Source organism: Pan troglodytes, chromosome 2 (assembly GCF_028858775.2).
Source record: "Pan troglodytes isolate AG18354 chromosome 2, NHGRI_mPanTro3-v2.0_pri, whole genome shotgun sequence".
In the NCBI taxonomy this organism is placed as follows: Eukaryota; Metazoa; Chordata; class Mammalia; order Primates; family Hominidae; genus Pan; species Pan troglodytes.
In genome coordinates, this window is record NC_086015.1 from 92,108,883 (window position 1) to 92,136,660 (window position 27,778).

The following is a 27,778-nucleotide window of genomic DNA, read 5'->3' on the forward strand; positions in this document are numbered from 1 at the left end:
TCTCCTGGATAAACCACCAGGCATGCCTGAGAATAAAATTGTGAATAAATCCTGACCCTATTACCTTGCCTATCTTCCTTCTCATGCTCCAACACCACTTCTTTTTCAGAAAATGCATTCTTCATGAAATTGTGGGTAAATTAATCCCTGGGCCCACCCAATGGCTGTTCACGATCCCACTTCCTAAGTCCGCTACCTATAATTCCCGTTTTGCTTTCTTTATCTGACCTCTCTCATTGCTAGCCACCCAGCTGGATAAAAAGAGTCACTGGGAAGAAGACGCAAAGATGAAAAAATGTGAGGCAAAAATCATTTTATTTTAAAGGTTTTCGGAAAAGTGATTCACGTCATTTTTCGGATTCCATGAACAGATTATCTCGAAGGTATCACTCAAGTTTAAGAGACGGGACTTTTTTCTCCCCCGCCCTTTTCCACGCATCAGTGAAAGGGGAGGGAGGAGACGGAGGAGAGAAGAGGCAGGGAGGCGAAAAAGTGACAGAAGCAAGAGAGAAAGGGAGAGAGGGGTGTTGAAGGAAGGAAGGGAGGAAGGCAAGAGGAGAGGGGTGCTAGGCGTGCTGGAGAGCCTCGGGCGTCCGCCCGCCCGCAGGCGCCCCGGACCAGCAAGGGCGGCGCAAGACTTCCCCAGCGCGCAGTCAGCGTCGCGGCCCCGAAAGCTGGCGACAGGCGCTGCTGTCTTCCCGCCCCGTGGGGTCGCCTCTGCCCTCCCGCGCCCCGGGGCTGGGGGCGCCACCTTGCCAGTTCCGACTGCTGCAGGGAGCGCCAGGGGTGAGTGTGCGGATCAGCGCTGAGCCCGGGAGTGCGCGTCACGCTCGCAGCTGGCGCGCAGGTGGGGAAGGGGCGTGGGGACATGGGGAGTGGGAGGCTGGACAGCGCTTGCTCTCGGCGGAAACGCTGGGAAGCCGGCGCCAAGTCCTTTCCCACACTACTTTGATCTAACAGCGCAGGAATTCAAGAATTGCCCTTTCCCTTTTCTGCCCACAACCTCTGCTCCCTGGGGGCGAAGTTCCGTGGTGCTAGGCGGAGATAGTGGTCAAGGCTGGGAGGAAGAGAGGGGTCTGACCCGGGCCCAAGGGCGAGGGGTGGCGGTCCAAGCCGGCGAGACCCCACTTAGGGCGCAGGCTCCTGGCGCTCCTACCTCGGGGAGCCGCTGGGGTGGAGAGAGACGGGGCACGGGCCAGAATCCAGCAGCGGAAGGAGGGGAGAGTCTTCGAATCCATCTCTCGGTGGGATCTTGGGAGGATTCGCGGGGGGGACGGTAAGATAAATCTGAGGAGCTGGAAGAAGCCGTAGATCGGAAATCGCTTGCAGTTTTCCAACTTAATTTCCCGCGGGTACGAACCATTAAGGTAAAAGGGTCAGAGAGAGCTTCTACCTCGCGGCTGCAGCTTGCCTAGTTGCCGCAGGTCTGACTCAAGGTAGGGTTGTTGGCGCCTTCCTGTTTGGAGGGGCAATCAAGCAAAAGAGAAAGGGGGATCCGAGAGGCCGGCGGAATGAGGGTTCATCCTCAGGGGTCCTGCCCCTTAAGGGGCTGTGAGAGCTCAGGGATGAGTAGAAAAAATGCAAACGGAGATGGGCATTTGGGGAGGTTCCAATGCTGGATGTGATGTTGAGGTTATTTCAGTTTGCATGAAAGAGGTGGCCCTGGATGAGAGAGCCTTTCCTAAGGACAGGCACTTTGGAAGAAGCCTTAAGGAGTAGATTTTGTTTTTCCTGCATGTTAATTACTTCCCAGGCACCTTGACGATCGTAATATAGTTAAGATGATTCGTTAGGTGAATATTTAAGATGACATAAGCAGGTGGCATTAACCTCTCCCCCATATTCTGGAACAGATATATAATTATTACAATTTGATTAAATTTTAGTGGATATGCTATGCCAAAAAAAAAAAAAGAGAGAGAAAACAGGAAAACAGTACAAATTTTAAAATGGGTTTCGCTCTAGTTCTATTTACATACAAGTCTTTGAAATTTGATTTGATGATCAACAGTCTAATGATGCTTAAGTTTGGTGTGCCCCATTTGTCTGTGTGTTTCTTGTGAGAGGTGGAATGAACTCTGGGCTACATTTCGCTGATAAAGTGAGGGTATCCACGCAGAAGCAAACCCGAGGAAGACTCTGCCATCGCCTCTGGGCTTGCAGTCTCTTCCTCTTCTTCCTCTCCATTTTCCCCTCCCCAAACTCATAAACAGGTCCAAGCATCACCACTTCGTGCCTTCCCTAAGGAAAGAGTCGTTCTTGCTTCCCCCCACCCCATTCTAATCTTTGTTTCAAAGTCAGTCTTGAGAATGAGAGTATGTATTCACTGTTTCCAATCAAAAGGGGTTTTCTAAGCTTTGGGAGAGGTGGTTCAATAAAGGAACAAACTCAGATGTTTCTAGAACAAATTTTACACTTGCCTGCTATTAACTTAGGAGTTCCTATGAAAATAACTTATTTTACTAATTTTTAATCCACGGAAGTTCAGTATATTTTTCCACACGTCTCTCAGTTAGTATGAATCATTTATTCACGCTTCATCCAAGTGGGCTTATTACAGAGCTAATGAGCTTAAGTTATATTAAGGGATTGTTCCCTTTCAACAGCATACAAATAACTTATTTGTTGGAATGAGGACTTTAAAGAATAATGCACTTTCTGCCATCTTGCCGCATTAGCCAAATTTTACTATATAAATGGGTGGGATTGAGCAACAGCACATTTGTAAAGTCAACTTGTTCACTTTTTAAAAATGAATATATTAACTAGTTATATTGTTTTTATTGTTCTTATAAAGACTGCTATAAAGCTGTTAATTAAAATTATACACATACTTTTCTTAGAAAATATTTTGTTTTTAATTAAAGTTGGGCGCATATTTTTCCCAAAGACTTTCAAAATTATGACTTTTTTTTTTTTTTTTTTGAGATGGAGTCTCTGTCTCCAGGCTGGAGTGCAGTTGCACAATCTCGGCTCACTGCAACCTCTGACTCCCTGGTTCAAGCGATTCTCCTGCCTCAGCCTCCTGAGTAGCTGGGATTGCAGGCACATGCCACCACACCCAGCTAATTTGTATTTTTAGTAGAAACGAGGTTTCACCATGTTGGCCAGGATGGTCTCGATCTCCTGACCTCGTGATCTGCCCGCTTTGGCCTTTCAAAGTGTTGGGATTACAGGCGTGAGCCACAGCGCCCGGCCAACTTACTTCTTAATCAGAAATAAAAGGAGTGATAGTTTAAATTTTCTTATCTAGCAAATGTGGTCTTTTTTGAATTTTATTAACTTTTACTGAAATCATTTTAAAGATGTTTGAAGGGCACTCTCTCTCTAGTACGTTAGTAATAACTGGGTAATGTAAAACAACGTGGACATAGCGATATACCATGGCAGGATTCTCTTTTTTTTCCAATATGAAAGGTGGACGGGATGCTGTTTGAGGCAGGGTAAACAAGATGCTGTGTGTTGCCTTCTGGTTGTTAGCTGAAAGCACTATTAATCTTTCAGTGGCCAGGTCCAGAAACCCCTAGGGAAACATAGGTAGTGATGCAACCTAGAACCACAGTTCCCGTGCCCTGTAAGTGGAAACCTTACTTTTCCATTCCCTCAGCCTTAAATTAGACAGAGAAGAAATACTAATTTCTGATCTAAAAGTGAAGAACCTTGAAGTGCAGTAGGAAAACTCAAAATTGACATCTGAAACAGACATGATCCTTCCCTTTGAAAAGGAACAAAAGAGACATATTTTAGAGCCTAGAAATGAACAGAAATAGGCAAAAATTACATCAATGAGTATGAAAAAGGGGAAACTCTATTAATTTCATAATCTTTCCAATTTCTTTGTGTTATTTCCTTCTCTCAGAAGTAATATGTGTCCATTTAACCCAGGGTACAGAGCTCCTATTTTCTTCTATGTACAGTGGGAAGACATGAAAGCATTTCAGCAGGAAACTGTTTCCCCAATAACTTCTTGCTATTCTGTGGAGAGTTTCTGTTGGAAGACAAGAGGGGAAGCAAGAAGGCTGTCAGGCAGTCACTAGTGTTTGCCAGCCTAGTCTTTAACCAGGATGTATTGTAGAGATGGTGAGAAGTGTGTGAATTCTGCATGTATTTGGAGGCAAAGGTGACAAGACTTGATGATAGATTAGATATGGTGGGTGTTGGAAGGAAAGGAATCGAGGCTCATGTCTAGATTTATGACCAGAGCAACAGGAAAAAATGCAGTTGTCACCAACTGATATGAGAAGACGAAGGAACAGTTACATTTTGAGCAGCTTACTAGATATCCAGGTGCAGGCATAACAGGGGTAGATGGGACAGAGCTCAAGGAAAAACCCAGAGTTGGAGATAAGAATGTGTGAGTCATCATTATATAAATGGCATTTAGAAGAACGAGATTTTATGAAATAATTTCAGGGGAGAATGTATTTAAAGGATCAAGCTGAGAAAAGAGTTCTAGAGCAGTCCAAAATATGGATATTGAAGAGGGTAGGAGCCATAAAAGGAAACTGAGAAGGAGCAGTTAGTGGAATAGGGAAAAATCCAGAAGGGTGTGATATTATGGAAGCCAAAAGAAGAAAGTACTTTTTTTAAGAAAAAAGGAAGTGCTGATCAGCTGTGTCCAATGTTGCTAAAGTACAAAATTATGTAAAGGCAAAGAATTACCTTGGAATTAAGCTATTTCAGTCAAAATGGTGGTGACAAGATTGATCTTTAAGAATTGAACATAGATTGGTGACCTAGTGATTCCAGTTCTAGGAATTTATCTTACAGATATGCTTGCACTTAAGTAAAAATAATAATAGATGTTCACAGTTACTCTTTGCAGTTTTGTACATAAGCAAACAATTGAAAACAACATAAATACGTATACATAGAAAACAAGCCAAATAATCTATATATAGTAGTCCCTCCTTATTCAGTTTCACTTTCCCTAGTTTCAGTTACCGGCAGTCAACCGCAGTCTAAAAATGTTAAATGGAAAATTTCAGACATACAAAAATCATGTTTTAAATAGCATGTCATTCTGAGTATTGTTATAATTGTTCTTTGTTATTAGTTATTGTTGGTAATCTCTTACTGTGCCTAATTTATGAATTAAAGTTTATCATAGGTATGTATGGATAGGGAAAAACATAGTGTGTATACAGAGAGTTTGGAGTTATTCATGGTTTCAGGCATTCACTGGGGGGTCTTGGGCCTATGCCTAATAGATAACTAGGAACTACTGTATGTACATTCAATGGAATACTATCTGGGTGTTAAAATTATTAGGCAGCTTTCCATATGTTAAAATTAAAAGATTTGCAAAGTCTGCTAAGCTAGCAGAAAAAGTTGCAATGCAGTATGTTTGAAATGCTATCATTTATTACAGAACAAATCAAAATGAGCCTTTATATGAAAACATATTTTAGAAACAGTAGACAATAGTAGTTTCCTACAAGGAAGGAAACTGGATGGTAGGGTAAAATGATAGAAGGAAGATAAACTCTGTTTTTATATACTTTAATACCTTTGAATCATGTGCACATAGATTAGCTATTCAAAACCCTAAATAAAACTTCACACATGAATCTGAAAAAAAATGTAGCTTAAAATATGAAAGAAAATAAAGAATGGGTGATGAGGAAATTAATACTATGTATCACACAACTCTGAAAAAGTTTCAAAAAGAAGATTAAAAGTAGCTGGAGTGGGCCATGGAGACTTGTTTTTAAAATGGGAGTTACTAATGTCGGAAGTAGACCAATGAGGATAAACTACACAGAAGGCAAAGCTGATGGTGGGACAAAAAGGACTACTGTGGGAGCAAACCCTTTAATAAGTGGTAGGGGATGGCATGACTGGTGCTAGTAAGAGAGGGAACTAGCAGGATGAGGAACAGGGACAGTGCCATTTCCCAGAAACTCCCAGATTTGGATCTGTCCTTTGGCCAGCATCCTACATTCCTAAAGCTAAGTGTGCTTGGGACAGTTGCATGTACAATTGCAGTTGATGGCATCATAAAGTCTCAGGTCTTAATGTCATTCGGATCATCACTCTCATCAAATCTTTCTTACCATTGGTTGCCACTCCCTCCAGTTTCCCACCTGCTCCAAACTAACACTGTCTCTGCCCCCTCCCCCTTCAGTCTCAGGACAGTTCTTCACCGGGACTTCAGAGGTTCTCAAGAATGAATCTCCCTCACCAGTTCCAACTCCTGTATGTCTATCTGCTCAGCTCCTCTGCTTCCCTCTAGGCCGATTGTCAAGCTGACCACCCTCTCTGCTCTGGGTCCCACAACTGCCCCCACTCCAATCTGAATTTTGCTTCATAAACAATTCTTTTAACCACCTGCAACTTGAGCCTCTTCTGTATTTCATGACTTTGTTATTTAAAGGTATTAAGATTATATCACTCCCATCCATCCATAAAACCAGCAGAAAAACAGCAAAACTCTCATGACCCTGACCCCCCTCCACCCGCCGTAGCTAGAGTCCCATTTGATCTTTTCTCAGCTATCTTCCCTCAAAAAAAAAAAAACCTAATTTTTATTTCCTGTCACCAGCTCCTCCACTCCCATTAACTCCTCTCCCACCACAGGCCGGATTCCACTCCCACCATCCCATGAAACTACTTTGGCAATAGTCACTATATTATTAAATCAGAAGCTACTGATCACTGAAACCTCAGCTCACCGAACGACTCAGTAACATTGGACAAAGCTAACCATTAATCATCCATGCCTTATTTTTCCTGAGGCTCAGAGACACTTGTCTTTCCTGTGAAGTCTCTGACAGCACTCTCTTGGTCCCCTTATTATATTTTTGATTTTTACTTCTCCATTCGTTTGGTGATCCTCTTCCATTGCCCATTCTTAGCTCTCTTGTTCATTCACTTCCATTTTATGTTTTGGTCAAAGATCCTTTTGAGAGTCTCAAAACAAAAATAGGAAAAAATGAAAATAAAAACAAACTATGTCATTTCTCCCCAAGGGAAAAATGCACATAGATACAAATATTTGCAGATAATTTTAGACAATTAGCAGACTCATTTAAGTCCATCAGTGAGAGTTGGGAATCTTTCCTAGGCTTTCTTATAAAAAAATTTCATCAGCTACTGTAATTTCAGCAACACCAAATGAGATGATGAATCCTAGTTTGTCCAAATGTGAAGGTGACTCTCAGTTCTAGCACTACCCAATAATAGTCCCCTTTTGGTATATCCAAGTCGTTATACATACTGCCTTCATGATTTTTTTCATACCTGCATACAACAGTATTTCTTATTTATATCATTTCTTTAAGTTGAATCATATTTTAAAATAGCAATAAATAAAAATAAAATCCTTATCAATATTGTTAATGGAAAATTGATACTACTGCCACAAATAAGATGAAATGATAAAAAGAATCTAGCAAACAACATAGTGATATTATTACATTTTAATTAGGTATTTATTCTCAGCTAAAAGACTTGAGCCCGAGGCTGATATTCTGTTGAAGTAAAAAGTAGATGAGCAAAAGTTAAGAACAAACTTCCACCAAGCTAGAAGTCTTGGAAGTGGTTAATCCAAAGGGAAAGGAAATTGAAAGGAGAATAAAACCCTCACTATCTGATACAACGTTATGTAATTCCATGAGCTGGTACAAGTAGTCCCCTGACTAGCACCAGTAGGATACATCCTGGCATTGGGGTAAATTCCCCTCTCTTCTGCATATCTAGCCCAATCCTCCCTATTAAACTAAAAACCCTCAAGATGGTAACATGGACAGATGGATGACCTCCATGCTCAGTTAACAGGTTCATAATTAAACTCATCTTTCTCCCCTAAATGTTTAAGACTCATATAGTCCATATTCTATCAGAGAGACTCTCCAAATTTCTTTTTTAAAGTTTTTCTCCAGACTCAGCCAAATACAGTCAGACTACTCTTAGATGGGTCTCTCGAATATACTATACTTTCCTGATCATTCATTACTTACTTATTCAATATGCTTAGTCTAGACTCTTTCAATACCTTCCAAACTCATCTCCCTGAATCTAGCCTTGCCCTCGTTTGTCGTTTTTCCCATATTGTCACCAAATTAACTTTAGGTATTAGTTCTGTCTCATGCTTAAAATCCTTTAGTGGCTCCTCATGTCATTCTGGGAACAAGCCAAGCCCTGTAGCTCATCCTTCCAAGTCCTTCTTCCTCTGAATTTCTGCTCCAACTTTACTTTCAGCCACCCTTCCTTGCCAGCCCACTAGCTATGCTCAGCAACAGGGAACTACTCACACTTCTCTGACATAGGTTTTCCTTTCTTCTCTCAGCTCTGAATATCCTTCCTTCCACCTGGCAAATTCTTAGTCATTTGCCAAAATTTACATGGATTTGTTTTTCTTCCCAGACTTCTTCCTTTGCTAAAAAGTAATTCACTCCTCTAAACTAGCTGTGATCCTTTTGTAAATATCCATAGTGCATTCACCATGCTGTTTGTATTTTATTTATTTACATGTCTCTTCTCTCCAGTTAGGCTAGTGAGTACCTGGAGGCAGAAATGGAGTCTTTTCCATCTCTGTATCTTCAGACTGAATGAACTGTAGTGCTCAGCACAAACAGCATCAAAGGGAAACTTCTGTGACTCTTGTGTTGCCTGAGTTAAGAGCAACTGTAAACAAGCCATGTTATGTAATACTTTACAACTACCCTTGAGTAGGAGTGATTTTCTGGAAATCACCTCAAAAAATTGTCTTTCTCGGTTCATTGGTACTCTGTCTATGGCATTTCTCTCTTTCAAACTGTTTCATAAAATTAAAAGACAAAATAAAACCCCAGAGAAGCTTCCTAATGTAATCTTCTGTATCTACAGTCTTTAAGACAGATGGCTATTTCTCTTATTTAACAAAATATCAAGAAAAGTATATAGTCTCACTCAATAACCCACTTTAGTGTTAAGCTGCCTTTATTTTTCGTATACAATATAAATTGACATTACTATAGTTATTTCTATTCTTTTTTCTTGAAATGAATATGGAGTTACATTTTCCTTATGTCAAACTTTCATCTATTTCAAAACAATGCCAACTAATATTGAACAAAAATATCTGAATTAAATCTGGAGTTATTAATAAGCGCTCATCTTTTGCAGAGGCTTAACTTTCTAGCTTATCTAGGATTCAAAGCTCTTTGGTGCTAATTTAGCTTCAGTCTTTCCTTTCTTTTTGTATTATCTCCTCATCTTATACCTTATAGTATACCAGTGTAGTAGCGCACTTATAGTGAAAATTAGTGGAGTAAAATCTTGTTTGTGTGAACCCAGAATATCTGAAACAGGTCTCAATTAATTTAGAAAGTTGATTTTGCCAAGGTTGAGAGTGCATCTGTGACACAGACTCAGGAAGTCCTGACGACATGTGCCCAAGGTGGTCGGGGCACAGCTAGGTTTTATACATTTTAGGGAGACATGAGACGTCAATCAATATATGTAAGAAGTACGTTGATTCGGTCTGGAAAGGTGGGGCATCTTGAAGCAAGGGCAGGAGGACTTGCCGGGAGGGAGCTTCCAGATCACAGATAGGTGAGACACACACAGTTGCATTCCTTTGAGTTTCTGATTAGCCTTTCCAAAGGAGGCTATCTCAGTGAGCAGAGGGATAACTTTGAATAGAATGGGAGGGGAGGCAGGTTTGCCCTAAGCAGCTTGCAGCTTGAGTTTTCCTTAGTGATTTTGGAGGCCTAAGATATTTTCCTTTCGTATTGGAGATAGATAGTTTATAGAAGTAAAAAGAAGTATATACATTAAAATAGTCAAGGTTATATCCAAATACCTAGACATGAAAAGCCCTTATTTTATAATTATGTTTTGATCCTTTAATACTTTGTTTTTAAGTCATTTGTGATATTTAGAAAAATATATAAAGCATGGCTTTGCTTTCTTTCTTTCTTTCCTTTCTTCATTTCTTCCTTCTTTTTCTTTCTTTTCCTCCCTTCTTCCCTCCCTCCCTCTCTCCCTCCCTCCCTTCCTTCCTTCCTTCCTTTTCTTTCTTTCCTCCCTCCTTCCCTCCCTCCCTCTCTCCCTCCCTCCCTTCCTTCCTTCCTTCTTTTTCTTTCTTTCCCTCCCTTCTTCCCTCCCTCCCTCTCTCCCTCCCTCCCTTCCTTCTTTTTCTTTCTTTCCTTCCCTTCTTCCCTCCCTCCCTCCCTTCCTTACTTCCTCCCTTCCTTCTTTCCCTCTTTCTCTCTTTCTTCTTTTTTTTGAGACATGGTCTTATTTTGTCATCCAGGCTAGAGTGCAATAGTAGGATGATCACAGCTCACAGCAGCCTTGAAATTTGGGGGCCAAGTGATCTTCCCACCTCAACCTCCCAAGCAGCTAGAACTACAGGCCTGCACCACCACGCCAGGCTAGTTTTTCTGTTTTCCTTGTGGAGACAGTATGTTACTATATTGCCTAGGCTAGTCTTAAATTCCTGGCTTCTAGCAGTCCTCCTGCCTCAGCACCCGCTCAAACTGCTGGGATTACAGGCATGAGCCACTGCTCCTGGCTTGATTTTGTTTTCTAATTATCATAGGAAGCAAAATTCCTGACCAGTGTATTAATAGCTAAGTAACATCAGAAAAAGACTAATTTGGCACATGCTTACAAGCAAGGGTAGCTCAGTTTTATGGTACACGTAAAAGTAAATAGGTTAGTTGCATATTTTCATGCCTTTTTATTAAATAATGTTTGAAATAATAAGTCACAGATTTGGAAGGTGCCCATTGCAACATTCTGTTTACATTTCATCCAGTGCACAACACAGCACTAATAATTCAAGGCATCTTTTAGCAGGTTCTTTAGAATCTTGGCAGCTGCTTGACAAGCCAAGGAGGACCCTTCAATCTTAGTAATTCTGGTTGAAATAAAAGCAATGGAGCTGTCTATTCTTACCTTTCCTAAATGAAGTCTAGATTGTATGATTTGGAGCCTTTCTGTTTTGAGAAAAGGAACCTGGATTTCAAATGCTCCAAAAACCATTTTCTCTCAAATTCATCTGTGAATTTTCCTTTCCCCTCTCTCTTCTGATTAAGTTCACTCAGCCACCATCAATTTTATAAGATATCAGAAGAGAGAAAATATTATTTATTTTATCTTAGTCATAATCCTGGAAAGGGTCTTCAAGTGTAAGGATTAAAATCCTGACAAACTTCATTTTCGTCTTAAAGAAGTTTACCAAGATTTAGCTCAATTCTATGCAAACTTCCTTTCTACATATATTCTCCCAGATTTACCCTCTCACTAAAAGCAGGTGCAACATCTCATTGAACATCATTGCTATCCTCAGGATCTAAGGGGGGAAAATCTATCCAGATTGATGCACTTTTTAAAAAGTATGAAAGCATCATACTACTGTGAAATTGTAAGTAGACAGTTTCACTTCTGCAGTGATATTCAGAAAGATTACAGTAAAACCAGTGTCATATATTGGAACATTACTCAGAAGCAGCATCTAATTTGACATAAGATACAAAATATGTACAATTCGTGTTACAGTAGGGAAATGCTTTCTCAGTGAATGAATTCTAAAGCATATAAAAGTCAGATCAGATCTTCCAAACTGAAAAGTAGAAGGAATACTTCTACCCAGTGTACAAACAATGGAGTAGGTAGAAGAATAATATAGAACTACATATAATTCCATGAGTACAATCATAGTAACTTGAGAATAAACTGATCATTTTTACAGTTTCATTCAGATATTTTATTACACGTTATCTTCAAGGCTGGACAAGAAGGATTATCCCCATTTTACAGAAGAGGGAAGTGATTCCCAGAGATGGTTTGTTTTATAGCCAAGAGCAGATAAATGGTGAAACTGGGCATACAAATCCACATTACAACTCAGTCCTATCATTTTCCAGCTATAGATTTTGTTGCTCTTTGACCCTAAGTTATTAGAGAAAAAAACTGTATCCTCCTTTGATTTCATTTTTAATATGTTTTATCTTTTTATTATTTGTCAGGTTTAAAATAATAATGAATTGCAATATTTATACTTAAAACTAAAAAGTATTTTGTTTCATATTTCTCACCATCCAGGTGTTTCTGACATACAAAAATGTGATTTTATTTTAATAACATTTTCTTCATTGTTGAAAACATGAATATATTTATAAAACTTTTTAAAGAATAAAATAAAAGCAAGGCTTGGTGGTGCATGCCTGTGGTCCTAGCTATTCAGGAGGCTGAAATGAGAGTAATGCTTGAGCCCAGGTGCTGAGACGGCCTGGGAAACACAGCAAGAGCTCATTGCTCAAAAAGGAAAAAAAATTCTCTAAAATTGTATAACAGCATTCTCAAAAAAAAATTGAGTATAACTGAATAGTATATCTTAGCTTTTTAAAAAGTTTTGCTGAGTTGATAGCCAAAATTATATATCTCAATTCTTGATTTTGGTATATTTCCCATTTTATTATCTAGAAATTTGAATATCAGTATTTTTCTTATTTTTATGAATTTCTCCTTTTTGAGTTGTCTGGCAGTTCTTTGTGCTCATATTACTATAGATGTTTATTTTTCCAAAGCTTTGTCTGTTGTATGCTGCAAATTTTCCCCTCTGTTGATGCCTTTGAACTTGTTTCATAGAAATTATTGATAATATGTAATTTTTAATTTTATGTAGTTTAACAATTCAACTTTTTTACTTTGGTTTGGTTTTGGTTTTATGAAACCAACAGTAAGCTTGCAACTTTCCATCTAAAGATCTGTTGGACATTTCTTTATATCTTCTAATTTTGATTACCTTATTTATTTTAATTTAGACTTTTGATCAAGCTGAAATTCATATTTATATATCAAGTGTGATGAGTTGTTATCATAATCTTTTTTTCTAGAGTCAACCTTTTGATACTAATGCCATGTCTTTGAAAGTCATTCTATCCCCACTGTTATGAAATATTAATTTTACCATCTACTGGGTGCTTCTGTTTAAAGTGATGAGTTCTATTTAGTTGCTCCCTTATTTGGTTGTGGCAGCAAGCCTACATTGCTTTTAGTTATTATAAATTTTGTAATATGTTAACAACTTGTAGAGCAAGGTTTTTTTTTTTTTACCACTCTTCTCCAAAATTTTCTTTATTCCCACCTATTTTTTCCTCCTTAGTGAGCATGGGCAATTTTGTGAGATAGCAAAAAAGTTAAGATATTTATTAGAATAGCAGTTTGAGTATAGATTAATGTGAAATGACTGACTGGATTTTCCACAGGGAAATACAGTGTCTCTGAATTAATTTAGATATTTCATGTTTGTCAATAAGTTTTATAACTGACTTCCTATGAGTTCCATGCATTTCTTATTTGGGTTTTTCCTGTGTATTTCATATCTTTTTTTATTTTAAAATTGATGTATAATATTTTACATATATAGAGAGTACATGTAATATTTTGTTGCATGGATACAATGTGTAATTATCAAGTCAGGATATTTAGAGCATCTATCAGCTTGGGTATTTATCATTTCCATGTGTTGGGAACATTTCAAATTCTTCTAACTACTTTGAAATATGCATTAGGGAAAAGAGCTAATGCATGCTGGGCTTAATACCTAGGTGATGGGTTGATAAATGCAGCAAACCACTATGGCACACGTTTACCCGGGTAACAAATCTGCATATCCTGCATGTGTACCCTGGAACTTAAAAAAAGAAAAGAAAATGAAATATGCAATACACTGTTGCTAATTATAGTTACCATGCTCTGCTATCAAACATTAGAACTTATGCCTTCTAACTAACCGCATGTTTGTACTCATTAACCAAACACTTTTTTTTGCCCCATTTACACACACATTCATTACTTGCATGAGATCAACTTTTTTTAGCTCACAAATATGAGTAAGAACATGTGAAATTTGTCTCTGTGTCTGGCTTATTTCACTCAACATAATGACCGCCAGTTCCATGCACATGACTGCAAATGACATGATTTCATTCTTTTTTATTGGAAAATAGTATTCCATTGTGTATAAATCCCACATTTTCTTTATTCATCCACTGATGAACACTTAGGTTGATTCCATGTCTTTGCTATTATGAATAATGCTGCAATAGACATTTAAGTACAAGTATGCTTTGATATACTAATTTCCTTTGGATAAATATCTGGTAGTAGAGTTGCTGGATTGTATTTTTAGTTTTTTGGGAAATCTCCATACTGTTTTCCATAGTGGCTATACTAATTTACATTCCTGTCAATGTGTATAAAAGTTCTCTTTCTCTGTTTCCTTACCAGCATCTGTAATTTTTTGTCTTTTTAAAAATAGCCATTTTAACTGGGGTAAAACGATAACTCACTGTGGTTATGATTTGCATTCCCCTTGTCCTTTGCCCACTTTTTAATGGAATTATTTGTTTTATTTTTTCTGTTGAGTTCATCGTATATTCTAGATATTAGTCCCTTGTCAGATGAATAGTTTGCAAATATTTTCTCCTATTCAACAGGTTGTCTCTTCACTCTGCTGATTATTGCTTTGCTGTGAAGAAGATTTTTAGTTTAATATAGTCCAATTTTGTTTCTGTTGTCTATGCTTTTGAAGACTCAGCCATAATCTTTTCCTAAACCAATGTCCTGAAGTGTTTTCCCTGTTTTCTTCTAAGAGTTTTATTGTTTTGAATCTTACATTTAAGTCTTTAATCCACTTTGAGTTGATTTTTGTTTATGGTGAGAGATATGAATTTAGTTTCATTTTCTGTATACATTCGGTTTTCCTAGATCATTTATTGAAGAGACTCCCCAATGTATGTTCTTGGAACCCTCGTCAAAAATCAGTTGGCTGTAAATATGTAGATTTATTTCTGGGTTCTGTATTCGATTCCACTGGTCTCTGTGTCTGTTTTTGTACCAGTACCATGCGATCTTAGTTACCATAGCCTTGCAATATATTGAGTTTCAAGTAGCGTGGTGTCTCCAGTTTTGTCCTTTTTGCTCAGGATTGCTTTGGCTATTTGGGCCCTTTTAGTTTCCACACAAATTTTAGGATTATTTTTTCTATTTCTGTAAAAAATCTCATTGGTATTTTGATAGAGATTACATTGAATCTGTAGATCACAAGGGGCAGTATGGTCATTTGAAGGATATTAACTCTACTGATCCATGAGCATGGAGTATCTTTCCCTTCGTGTCGTTTTTAATTTATTTCAACAGTGTTTTCTAGTTTTTCTTTTAGAAATCTTTCATTTCCTTGTTACATTTATTCCTAGGTATTTTTTATTTTTGTAGCTATTGTAAATGGGATTGCCTTCTTGATTTATTAGTACATTAATTAGTTAGTACATTAATTAGCATATAGAAATGATTCTGATTTTTGTATGCTGACTTTGTATTCCGCAACTTCATTGAATTTATCAGGTCTAAGAGTTTTTTGGTTGAATCTTTAGTTTTTTTAATATATAAGATCATATCATCAGCAAACAGGGACAATTTGACTTCTTTTCCAATTTGATTGCCTTTTATTTCTTTCTCTTGCCTGATTGCTCTGGCTAGGACTTCCAGTAATATACTAAATAGGAGTGGGGAAAGTTGTCATCCTCATCTTGTTCTAGTTATTAGGGGAAAGGCTTTCAGGCTTTCTTCATTCAGCATGGTGTTACCTGTGGGTTTATTATATTTGACCTTTATTATGTTGAAGTATGTTCCTCCTATGCCTAGTTTGTTGAGAATTTTTACCATGAAAGGATGATGAATTTTATTAAATGCTTCTTCCGTGTCTATTGAGATCATCATATGGTTTTTGTACTTCATTCTGTTGATGTGATGTATATTGTTTATTGATTTGCATGCCTTGAACCATTCTTGCATCACTGGGATAAATCCCATTTGATAGTGGTATATTATTTTTTTAATGTGCTGTTGGATTTGGTTTTCTAGTATTTTTTTGAGAATTTCTGTACCTATGTTCATCAGGTATATTGGCCTGTAGTTTTCTTTTGTTGTGCCCTTGTCTGGTTTTGGTATCAGGATAATGCTGGCATCATGGAATAAGTTAGGTAGAATTTTCTCCTCTCCAATTTTTTGGAATAGTTTGAGGAGAATTGGAGTTAGTTGTTTTTTGACAGTTTGATAGAATTTGGCAGTGAAACCATTAGGTCCTGTACTTCTGTTGTTGGGAGACTGTTTATTACTTATTAAATCTTATTATTTGTTATTGATCTGTTCAGATTCTTAATTTCTTCCTGATTCAATCTTGGTCAGTTGTATGAGTCCAGGAATTTATCTGTTTCCTCTAGGTTTTCTAATTTTTTAATGTATAGTTAGTTGTTCATAACAGTGCCTGATGATCCTTTGTGTATCTGTGATATCAGTTGTAATGTCTTTTTTTTCATATCTGATTTTGCTTGGGCCTTCTTTCTTTTATTTTTTGGTTAATCCATCAAGTGGTTTATTTATTTTGATTATCTTTACAAAACACAAACTTTTCATTTCATTTATCCTTTGCATTTTTTCATTTGCCTCTACTTTAATTCTGCTCTGATCTTTATTATTTCTTTCTTTCTACTTATTTGGGGTTTGATTTGTTCTTGCATTTCTAGTTCTTCAAAGTGCATTTTTAAATTGTCTATTTGAAATCTTTCTACTTTTTTATGTGGGCATTTATTCTATCAGCTTTGTTCTTAGCACTGCTTTTGCCATATCCCATAGATTTTGATATGCTGTGTTTGAATTTTTGTTTGTTTCTAGAATTGTTTTGATTTAACCGTAATTTCTTCCTTGACCCAGTGGTCTTTCAGGAGCATGTTGTTTAATTTGTATAGTTTACAGAGTTTCTCTTTTTATAGACTTCTAGTTTTATTGTAGTCTGAGAAAATATTTTATGTGGTTTCTATTTTTAAAAGTTCATTGAGACTTGTTTTGGTTCCTAACATATTATTACATTTCCTTTTGATTTTGGCTAGTTTACAGAAAAGTCACATATTTTTATTCATTTTCCTTTTATCCATTTAATTTACTTAATTCTTATATGAATAGATTTTTATTTGATTTTCTTGACTATTTAAAATAGTCAATATATCATCACATAGAAGATGGAGTTAAAAATAATAGAAAATATTTTGAATCTAAAAATTTTTCCTCAGCAATATTTTTTCTGCTTCATGTACTAAATAATAGCATATAATTATATTTAGAGAGATAGTCCATTTGAATTATTATAAATCACTCTTAATCATGCAAACCAAATAGTGTATCATTCAATTAAGCGTCCTTTTTCGACTCAAAAATTATTTTTAAGAAGCTATTTCAAACAGGAATATTTGGAGTTTTTGTGTTTAAATATTTTCAGTTGATGCATAGTTTTAATATTACATTTTGTCTAGAAAATGTAGCTAGCATGATTTCTAATTGACAAACTTAACTAAGCTTTTCTTTTTTGATTTACATGCATTTAATTTGAGATAAGTTCCACTGTACATTTGACAAACAGCAAATTACATACTGGATACTATACTAATAATACAGCATTATATTCAGCATTCCATATTCTTATGTTATTGTATCTGATTGCTAGAGATGCACTAAAGTCTCCCTCTATAATCACATTTGTCTATCTTCCATTGGACTTAACCATCTTATGCTTATTTGTATGTTATGGTGTTTGATTTGGGGGCACTTAAAAACATATGATTGTCCAATCTTTCTATGTGAAATTTACTTTATTTTATTAAATTCATCTTGTCTAATGTTAGCCTTATTATTTTTCCTTTCTTTAAGTTTTCCTAAAGTTTGTGGGCCTGAGTCATTTTATTGAATTTTTCTTAAAAGCAAAATATTATTAAATTGTTTTTACCCAATCTGGATACACAATCTGGTTATTTTTTTTCCTTTCAGTAGATGAACTCACCTTATTTTTTAATTAGCTACCATAAATATCAGGTTCCATTTTACCTGATCAAACAAGTTTCAGTGTTTTATTTTTTCTTTTGTCATTCCTTTCTCTTTTGTCATTGTCTTTTTTATTGACAAATAATTTCTTGATTTATTTCTTCTTTTGGAGAAAATATATGTTTATTCAATTTAAACTTATAGCCAAATGGAGTTTATATGGATTCTGCTAGAAACTGATGTAGGTCATGCTTTGAATTCCTTATCCTTTCCAGATCTTATAGCCTGACAGGAAGTGGAAGGAACAAACAGTCCCAAAAGAAACTTCCTTCATCGGAAATGTCATTGTTCATTCCATTTGATGTTGCTGTCTTTACTATAATAAACTTTAGCAGTGCCTAATTTTATGCTTGGCCAAATCACACATTTCTGGATGTCGGCGTTTTTCCCAAGGTTCCAAGCAGACAGTAGGCCTAGAAATGACTTCCATTTCTCCCCATACTTTCTTTTGATGCCTTTCTTTGACCCATTCACTCAGGATGTGGCAGACTGAATCAGCCAGCATTATCTTTATTTGCCTTCTAGATAGATAGCTTTTTTGAAGGAGGTGAAATTTAATATTGTTATATTTCCATCCTCTGTGGCTTCCATCAAACTGAATCACACTATTTCAATGGAAATTCCTGAAACTTTGGCCAGGAAGATGTTGGTATCACTAGTCATTTTCTAAAAATGGCTCAGTTGTTTCCTCTTTTACTGGTGTATAAATTATTTCAATATGAACTCAGGTAGATGAGGAACTACATGCAATCTTGAAAATATGTATGTTCCCCAACTTGTGGCTTTGACACAGTTTATATTTCATGTGAAGAAGAAACCACAGTTACTTTGCACAGGAGTTAATTTTAAGAAGCATCTGACCAGTATGTGTATACACTGACATGGAACTCATCTGAGATAGATCTTATATCAGCTCATATAAGCTTAGAATATTAAAACTTTCTATTGCTATCCCCCAGATAACTTGACTTTGTTTTTATATGCCAATAGGCCATATAGTAAGTACTAGTAAGTAATCCTGATTTCAGATACTTTATTAATTTGTTTCTTCCCTTAGTTCAGAAAGGCTCTTTAATTCATACTTCTTGGATTCTCATATAGGAAACACTTAAAATTATATATGAACCATAGTGGCAAAATTGGAGATTCTCCAATAGTCTGGCTCACTAGTTCCTCTGAATGATTTACCATAGATCTGCCCTTGCAGTTCATTTATTTCCAGGTCATTCAGTGGAATTCTATTGTTAAAAAAAAAAAAGCCTTCCTACAGACAAACACTCAAACTACTTCAATGTGATAGTTCCTGGCAAGACTGCACATTGAAATTGCAATTTTAAAAAAGAGCAAAGAAGATCTAGGAGTAAATAGGGAAAAAGTTGAAATTAATGGGCTTTATTTTTAATAGTGGGAAGTCTTTGAAACATAAAGGATATGACAATGATTTCTCAAATGTCAATAGATGAAACAGCCCTGAAATGTATATAATAGGAAAAGAAAAGTATTAATGTTAAAATTATGGAAAGATGTTTTTAAAGATTCCAAATGAAAGTGTTTTGACTAGTGGTGTTCTGGTAAATGTTTGAAAAAACAGCTTGAGGAGAAAGAGGAAAAGCCCTGATTCATGAAGTTTGCCAATTTCCATAGTGTAAATATTCCCAACATGATCAATTTCAAGCTATCTTCATGAAGTCACTGAACACAGAGTCAGGAAGAAATGTGCCCAGTGATTCTCATGAGCCATTGAAAGTCATCTCCAAACGATATGGTTTGGCTCTGTTGCCCTACTCAAATCTCATCTTGAATTGTAATGCCCATGTGTGGAGAGAGGGAGGTGTTTGGATCATGGGGGTAGTTTCCCCCATGTTGTTCTCATGATAGTGAGTGAGTGCTGATGAGATCTGATGGCTTTATAAGTATTTGATAGTTCATCTTTCATATGCACTCTCACCTGCCACCATGTAAGAAATGCTTGCTTCCCCTTCTGCCATGATTGTACGTTTCCTGAGGCCTCCCAGCCATGCAGAACTGTGAGTCAATTAAACCTATAAATTACCCAGTCTTGGGCAGTCCTTTATAGCAATATGAAAATGGACTAATACAGTTAATTAGTACAAAGAGTGGGGTACTGCTAGAAAGATACAGAAAATATGGAAGCAACTTTGGAACTGGGTAATGGGCAGAGGTTGATAGAGTTTGGAGGGCTCAGAAGACAGGAAGATGAGGGGAAAATTCGATCGTCCTAGGATTATTTAATGGTTTTGACTAACATGCTGATAGTGATATGGACAATGAAGTCCAGGCTGAGGTGGTCTGAGATGAAGATGAGGAACTTCTTGGGAAGTGGAGCAAAGGTCACGCTTACTATGCTTTAGCAAAGAGACTAGTGGAATTTTGCCCCTTGCCCTCGGGATCTGTGGGACTTTGAATTTGAGAGAGAGGATCTGAAATAGGAACTTATGTTTAAAAGGGAAGCAGAGCATAAACGTTTGGAAAATTTGCAGCCTGGTGATGCAATAGAAAAGAAAAACCCATTTTCTGAGAATAAATTCAACCTGCTGCAGAAATTTGCATAAGTAATGAGGAGCTGAATGTTAATCAGCAAGACAATGGGGAAAATATCTCCATGTCAGAGATCTTGGTGGCAGCCCCTACAATCACAGGTCTAGAAACCTAGGAGGGAAAAATGGTTTCTTGGGCCTGGCCCAGGGCCACTCTGCTCTTTGCAGACTCAGGACTTGGTGTCCTGTGTCCCAGTTGCTTCAGAGGGTGCAAGCCCCAAGCCTTGGTGGCTTCTACATGGTGCTGGGTCTGCATGTGCAGAGTCAAGAATTGAGGTTTGGGAACCTCCACCTATATTTCAGAGGATTTATAGCAATGCCTGGTTGTCCAGGCAGAAGTCTGCTGCAGGGATAGGGCCCTCATGGGGAATCTTTGCTAGGGCAATGTAGAAGGGAAATGTGGGGTCAGAGACCCCACACAGAGTCCCCATTGATCACTGCCTAGTGAAGTTGTGAGAAGAGGGTCACCATCCTGCAGACCCCAAAATGGTAGATCTACTAACAACTTGCACTGTGTGCCTGGAAAAGCCACAGATATTCAATATCAGCCTGTGAAAGAGCTACCTAAGGCTGTGGAAGCCCATCCCTTGCATCAGCGTGCCCTGTATTTGAGACATGGAGTCAAAAGACATTATTTTGGAGCTTTAAGATTTAATGACTGCCCTACTGGATTTTGGACTTTTATGGGGCCTGTAGGCCCTTTGTTTTGGCCAATTTCACCATTTGGAATGGGAGCATTTATCCAATGCCTGTATCCCCATTATATCTTGAAAGTAACTAACTTGCTTTTGATTTTACAAGTTCATAGGTAGAAGAGACTTGCCTTGTCTCAGGTGAGACTTTGGACTGTGGACTTGTGAGTTAATGCTGAAATGAGTTAAGACTTTGGGGGACCGTTGGGAAGGCATGATTGGTTTTGAACTGTGAAAAGACATGAGATTTGGGAAGGGCCAGGGGCAGAATGATATTGTTTGGCTCTGTGTCCCCACTCAAATCTCATCTCAAATTGTAATCTCCACATGTCGAGAGGGACCAGTAATACTCACATGTCGAGAAAGGGAGGTGATTGGATTATGGGGGTCGTTCCCCCATGCTGTTCACATGATAGTGAGTTCTTATCAGATCTGATGGTTTTATACGTGTTTGACAGTTCCTCCTTCATATGCTCTCTCGCCTGTCACCATATAGGATATACCTGCTTCCCCTTCTGCCACGATTTTAAGTTTCCTGAGGCCTCCCCAGCCATGTGGAACTATGAATCAATTAAACCTCTTTTTTTTTCTTTTTAACAAATTACCCAGTCTTGTGCAGATTTTTACAGCAGCGCTAAACAGACTAAAACACCAGAAAGCCATTGGGATAATCTTTTTAGCATTTTTAAAAGTGGTTACTACGCTATATAAGGCTGTATAAGACCTAACTGGTAAAGGTAAAGGGTGCCTTGTGCCGGGTGGTATGCACTTTCACATTTAAAGTAACGAATGACGCAATATGGTAAAATTGAAAATGACTGAGACCATAAAATCAAAAACTCACAGATTTGAATCCCAGCATCATAACCTAGTGTATGATTTTAACAAAATTACCTAATCTGTCTTAATTTATTTCATTTATTTATTTTTAATGGACAAAAATTGTATATATATATGGTGTGGAACATGAAATATGTATACATTATGGAATGGCTACATCAAGCTAATTAACATATGTATTACCTCATATAATATTCATTTGTGTTAAGAACTCTTAAAATCTCTCTTAGCAATTTTCAAGTATAGAATACATTGTTATTATCTATTGTCACCATGTTATACAATAGAGCTCTTGAACTTATTCCTTTTATCCAACTCATATTTTTGTAATCTATGACCAACTATCATTCTCCAGCCCCTGGTAACCAACATTCTACTCTGCTCCTTTGAGTTCAATCTTTTTAGATTCCAAATATTAAGACTTCAATTATCCATCTGTAAAATTCTGCAAAATTGGAACTATTCAGCAAACATCTTAAAATGATTAAAAGACAATAAAGATAATAAACATGAATGTATGTGGTATATAAATAGATTAGGAATTATTATTTTTCTTCCAGCTTCTATACTACTTGTTTCCTTCTAGCTGTCCTTACTCAATAGAAAATACTAAATTGAAGTCAGAATATGAATTATAATTAGTAAGGGAATGATATGGCTCTAGTTGTTAATATACCTACATAGCTACTTGAAAATTACTCTTATATAGGAGGGAGAGTTCATGAGAAATGCAGGCACCAAAGGAGGAAGTCAGTACCAACATTCATTTTCCTTTCCATCTTTGACAAAATTTAAAAAGCTATGGGCAATGACACATGGATAATCTTCAGGACTCAATTTTGTCACTTATTATTTTGTAGCCTCTATGGTTCAGGAAAAGGAAGTCAAGGAATGTGGAAGGGGTATTGAGTGGACCAACCTATGGTATTTGCTACAAAAATACAATTCTGTAAAAGGCAGGAATGATGTGTCATGGGAATTCATGAAAGAAAATAATTTTGGGCTATAATAAACAGGGGTAATTTAAAACCCTGACATTAAAAATAGTGTCTGCAGTGTTTTAATGGATGAATATGGTCAGATTTAGAACATTGTGGGTGAATCAAATATATATATATATGAACTGATACAGAAGTAGAAAAGATTAATGTTTAATTAAAAGGTAAGCAACTTAATATATTCCAAATGCAAAGTAAGCTTATGGTAGTATCAGGAAGTGTACTAGCTTGGTACTAGGTTAGCAAATGAGCCTATGGATTTGTCTTTTATTTCCTATGTAATTACCATATTTGAAGATGCATACACTGTATTGACGGCTTTATTTATGTTTTTATTTAATTCCCAAATGATACTAGAAAAAAAGCATCATGACATTTTTATAGAAGAGGGAACTGATGACCAGTTTACCTTGATGATCTAAGATTATACAATTTATCATTCAAGAAACATTGAAAGTTTTTGACAAGGGAAGTAACATGATGGAAAGTGTAAGTTCCTGCAGTTATTTGACATTAGCAAATTAAAATTCCTGCCTTACTTTACACTGAAGGCAAATTTAGAAGCTCTTGATTACTATAGATGCCAACAGCTTATTCTTCATATAGCATATGGTAATGTCTTAGTAGCATTCCTTCTAAAAACAAAAGTGACACCCAGCTCCCAGCATTTCACTCATCTCCCTCTTTGCAGCATATCAGTGAAGGGGCTTTTGCCTTTTCTGGTATATAAAACAAAAGTTATCTAGGCAATTATTCAATGCAAGTTTTCATTGAGGGATAAATTAATCCATCTATTCTCATGAAATGCACTAGTTTAGATTCATTTTTCAGTTTCATTTGCAGAGAAGTGAACCTTGAGCAAATTTGAAACATGACAGGAAAATGTGATTAAGGAAAGAACTAAGTTTCCAAACACAATTCTATGCAAGAAGAGGGGCTTAATTGAGCGGCTAAATATCACTCTCTTCGGAGTGTTCTTACTGAAATCTTCAGTAACCTCCAAATTGATAAATCCACAAAACAATCTTCAGCCCTCATCCTGTCTTATCACTTGGCAGCATTTGACCATGACTTACAGAAACTATTTCTAGAAATATTTTTAATTAGTTTCTATAGCAATGCTCTCCTGACTTTTTTTACATTTTAAGCATTCTTTCTGTGTTTTATAGGATTTGTTAGTTTGTTTGTTTTTTGTTTTGGTAGTACTTGGTGGTCAACTGGAAGTGGCAAAAAGCAAATGGATAAAAGAGTAAAAAATCAAATATTCTTAACCTGATGTAAACATTCTTTACAATCTAGCCCCATGTGCATTTGCAACTTTACCTCTAGACCAGATTAATTTACCATTCTGATTTTCTCAACTCAGAAGTACTTAACAATCACATTCTCATTAAAATCTACCTAGAATGTCTGTAGAAATTGCTATTTAATTTACTGGGATTTTACAGCTCTTATTTGTATAAATTTGTAATTGAACTTACTATATGTACGTATAGTTTATGTCTAAAAAATATCTCCCCCACCTTCAGTCTGAATGAGCATAGAACATGCCTTTAATCCTTCTGTATGTAGTGACTAGTGACTAAAATAAGGTTAACAGAATCAGTAAATGCATGTTTAACTAGCAAATGAAAGTTCAATGAACTAATAATACCTGATTTTCTTATTAGTAATACCATCTTGGTCAAGTCTCTAAACTTCTTTGTGTTTTTGTTTACTTACCTGAAAAATTGATATAGTAATTATGGCCCCCCACTTTAAAATCTCAGAATATTTTGGTATCAAAATAAGAATACTGGTTACAAAGGTATTTATAAATGTAAGGTATTATGTATAGAAAAACAGACCAATTTGAATGTTATGAGCTTATAGTTTTACTAAAGTTTCAGATAGCCACACATGCACGTGTGAGTGCACACACAAGATATCCCACAAATAAAATGAAATGTTACTGGATTTCCTATCTTTATTAATTCTTGTATTTATCAATGTGTGGAAAAAGTATCAACTTTGCTGATTTGGTAGCCCCATACTTGAATGCTATCATGGGGAGACAGATACTCCGTTTGGCAATGCATTTTAAACCATCTTAGTTGACATCATTATTGTTTTCTTAGATTTTAAATTCTTGAAAGATGATAAGTACATCTCTATATAGTGTGCAATATATCATTATACAAAAACAGTCAATACCATGCATCTTTGATAGTGATAATAACTTTCTGAATGGTAATAAACATGATCAGAAGCAATACAAAGTTGATATTCAATTAGAAAAGTCAGGCAACAGTTCTTAACATCCCCATTGCAAAATTCCTACATAGAATGGTATGCATTTTAGCTAGCAAAACATTAAAACAGTCGGGAATACTACACTTGTTGCATTACCGAGTGCTCTGGCATTTTGTCGTTGTTTTGAATATGAACTAACCAACACTTTTGGCAATACTGCAAACTTAAATTTTACAAATGAGATGCATAGCTGAAATGTGACTTTATTGCTGTTGTGAGCAATCTTTTAGATGCCTTTACTCCAAGTGACATAAAGGAAGTTTAAATTTAAGAAGTTAAAGTAGACAAATGGTAAGACTACTGAGATGATGTAACTGTATGGCAAAGTTTTCATCATTTATTGGTTTGCCGATGCCACCTCAGTACTATTGCTCATGTTACTGACGAAATTATGCTATATAAAGCACAGCTCTATCAAATTCAGGAGAGTCAGTAGAAAAATATTTTTCATCAAAGATGGAATTGACAAGTACAAATTCTGTGGAAACTGATAACCTTCAGAAATGGTACTCTACAATTTTAAGATTTAATAAAAATAAGAGTTATTGTAATTTATCCTTGGTTGTTTTAATGAATTATACAAACAGTTTAACTTTGGGGATTCTGCACATACTATTTGCATCTTGTTGAAGAAGCTCTCAGCAAAGAGACTTTGGCTAAGATGTAAAGCAGCCCTCAGAATGAATCATACAACCTGCAAAGAGCTGTGCTAAATACATCCATATATATGACAAAAGCTTCAAGTTTTTTCTAGCATTTACATTATTGATACAAATCAACATAGAGACCAGAGAGTTTTAAAAATAATAGGTGCACAAGGGAATGGGCATAAAGGAAGGGTGACAGTGGAGCAGCTTCAGGCCCACTGTTTGGCACAGCAGGGTTGCATATTTCCTATGTCAATTGAAAAACCTAAAACATACCTCTATTTAAGCCATCCTGCCAAGTACTGCACCAAGAAAGCTACTTGCAAAGTGAGGCATCTCCAGCAGCAGAAAAATCTGGGGAGCAGTAGAAATGATGGAAGATGATGGCTCAAACCGAAATGTCATCCTAGGTGTGCACTTGATCCACAAGAGACCTGCAGTCCTGCCATGCCAAACAGTAGGTGGATAGGCTCCTCCACTGCCCCTCTCTTCTCAGACCCCTGTCCTCTATTTCCTTAGCCTTGCTTCTCTCAAATTATGCTTTCCCCTGTTTACCCATCCACAGGTATATCTTATCAAGTCTAGAGGCCAAACCCTTGTCCAATGGGAAAGAAGCGTAGAGCACAAAATTTATGAAGGCACTCACTCAGGGTTGGGCAAGTGCTTCTTTAACTTTGCACCCTAGACCCCTCATTTGCCTCATCCTAGTCCCAGGTGTTGGAAGTAGAGTATGGTATAGCTGGGTAACTTAGAATCTACTCCTTAAGCTCTGCAGGAATTTGACCATCCTCAACAACTAGCACCTTATTGCTGGTTTAATAAACGTATATTGCATACCTGTTCCCCTCTGTCTTCAGCTTTGGCCTAAAATTCCAGGAAATAGAAAAAATACCCTGCAATATCCTATTATATACAGAACAACAGAGAAAGCTTACTCCCAGTTTTTCACTGTGAAACACAGTTCAGTGACTTATCTCATGTGCACACTGTTTTACTTCATTTAAATTATCTCTGCATGTTTAGTATCAGCAGTAAGATTACTGATCAAATTATCAGTAATTTGGGGGGATGCATTGGATACTGCCAAGGTTCTATTTAAAATAATTTTACCAATTGTCACTATGAATTTTCATGGTTGTTTTCATTTCCCCACAACCAGACACACATATAGGCATTTGTGTTTTTGGTATACAAATCTCATTGTTATACAATAAGATTTTTTTTTTTTGCTTAACTTTGAATATTTTACATATTTATACTGGTTGTTTTATCTGTAGACTTATTTTTAGAGGGCAGTTTTATTTTTCATCTAGTTTGCATGTTTGAATCTTCTGGGATCCTGGAAGAATACTAGTAAATTATCTCATGTTAACTAAATTCTCAGTTTTATTTTCTCTCTTGCCTTTTTTTTAAAAAGTCTTTGGATATCATCATTATGCTATGCCTTTTTAAAAAATAATTTTTCTGCTTATTTTCCACATTCATACATATGCTGAAATTCAGCAAGTTGTATAAAGAATTGAAATTGGAATATGTGAATTATTTATTAATGAACAAACTTTATAACTGACCAGTATCTCCATCATGCCAATATATAAGGTTATAAAGGTTTAAAATGCATATAAGATAAAAGAATATTAGCTAATAGAAGCAAAAATATTTTTATATATTATAAATTTCCCAAAATGAGACTCAATATTAATTAGTTTTTCAACCAAAAATTTATGATTACTGTTGACAAACTACAAACTATTTAAGTACAATGAGAAAAAAGTTAAATAGTAAATGAGAACAATTTAACTCTTAAAATTATTGGGCCTGTTTTCAAGGTTATTACAATGCTATATATAAGTTAATTCTTAATTTTAATATTCTGCTTT

The 27,778-nt window shown here is 36.5% G+C and overlaps 1 protein-coding gene across 3 annotated transcripts in view; it reads left to right on the forward strand.

Moving 5' to 3' along the window:
- Nucleotides 1-254: 254 nt before the first annotated feature.
- Nucleotides 255-27,778, forward strand: part of HTR1F (5-hydroxytryptamine receptor 1F) — a 193,556-nt gene continuing 166,032 nt past the window's right edge. For 2 of the 3 annotated variants that reach the window (XR_001712983.4, XM_016940010.4), the window contains exon 1: nucleotides 255-786. The gene's annotated coding sequence lies outside the window, so the exon portion shown is untranslated. Of the gene's footprint in view, nucleotides 1,277-27,778 lie in introns of all 3 variants that reach the window. The other variant, XM_016940011.4, reaches the window with a different exon arrangement.